The sequence below is a fragment of the Limulus polyphemus genome, unplaced genomic scaffold (assembly GCF_000517525.1).
Source record: "Limulus polyphemus unplaced genomic scaffold, Limulus_polyphemus-2.1.2 Scaffold3304, whole genome shotgun sequence".
NCBI lineage: Eukaryota > Metazoa > Arthropoda > Merostomata > Xiphosura > Limulidae > Limulus > Limulus polyphemus.
This window is the reverse complement of record NW_013668914.1, coordinates 60,013-61,714: the sequence shown is the minus strand read 5'-3', so window position 1 is coordinate 61,714 and position 1,702 is coordinate 60,013.

The following is a 1,702-nucleotide window of genomic DNA, read 5'->3' as shown; positions in this document are numbered from 1 at the left end:
GCAGATAGAGAGATATAGAGACAGATAATTGAGTCAAGTGAGCGGTTGTGACCCTAAGTAAAGTGCGTGAATCGTAGTGAATTATAGCGTGTGTTTAAGTTAAAGTGACCATGGAATTTCTGTGTATTGCAAAGTTGTATTGAGAAAGAATAAACTAGTTTTATTTCAGAAAGGACTTGTATCGCTGAAGTTGCTCGAGAAGAATTTATACTGGAAATTAACAAATGACCAGAGACGTAACAAATTGGTGTCAGAAGTGGGATTGGAAAAAAAAAGAAAAAGAAGATGGAAACGAGAAGTGGCAAATCAAACTACACCTTAGCAGATTTGATGGCAGCAATACAAGAACAGCAAAAGAAACAAGAAGAACGAGAAAAGAAACAAGAAGAGAGATTACAGCATTTGCAAGAAAACCTGCAACAGTGGCAGCTCGAACAGCAAAATAAACAAGAAGATAGATTACAGCAGTTGTTGGAGGAAAAAAAGAAACAAGAAGAGAGATTACAACAGTTACTGGAGGAAAAAGAAAAGAAACAAGAAGAGAGACAACAGCAGTGGCAAGAAAACCTGCAACAGTGGCAGCTCAAACAACAAAATAAACAAGAGAGATTACAGCAGTGGTTGGAGGAGAAAGAAAATAAACAAGAAGAGAGACTACAGCAGTGGTTGGAGGAGAAAGAAAATAAACAAGAAAAGAAATTACAGCAGTTCTTGGAGGAAAAAGAAAAGAAACAACAAGAACGAGAAAAGAAACAAGAAGAGAGACTACAGCAGTGGCAACTGGAACAAGAATTGCAAATGGAAAACATTAGTAAATTTAAAAGCGAATTAGATACATTAAAGGACGATTTATTGTCTTTTACACAAGGAGAATACATTAACCATTGACTTAATAAGCCCCAGACAATGACAAGCCCCTTCCAGACCTTGCAGCTAAACCCTAATGCAGACATCTTCAGTCCTGTTAGAAGTCACATCCCAGATATGAATGTCAGTACTAGGAGTGATCCAGTACGAAGGTAGCCACAGGAATATGATGGGAAGGGGCCATGAGAAGCATATAGAGCACAATTTGAGCTACTGGGAGAAATGAATGGATGGACAGAGGGGCAGAAAGCAGTATATCTGGCAACGAGCTTGAAGGGCCAACCACTGGAAATACTTGGACAGTTGTCAGCAGATGACAGACACAACTATACAGCACTGGTAGTGGCTCTAGAACTCAGGTACGGAACCCAAAATCAGTCAGAAGTCTACAGGGCTAGGTTTAAGACGAGAGTCCATGCTAATGGGGAAAGCCTGCAAGAGCTGGCACAGGACTTGGAAAGTATGGCACACAAAGCCTACCCAACTGCACCACCCGATCCCCTCAAGTTGTTGCTGAGGGATCAGTTTGTAGATGCCTTGGACAGTCCACAACTAAAGATACAATTGAAGTAAGCACACCCCTCTACCGTGCAGGATGCAATGGCCAGAGCTCTTGAATTTGAATTCTACGTTAAGTCCAGCACAGAGGTACCAAGGTTTGTACAGTCATCTGGATTCAAGGGCAGAAAAGGTCAGCTTTCAGAGAAGTTTGAGGGACTTTGCTGGCACTGTAACAAACTTGAGCACAAGAGAGCTCAATGCTGGCAACTTCAACACAAGGGAGATGATACAGCAGGAAAGGCTGTTGGAACTGTGGAGAGCAAGGACATATGAG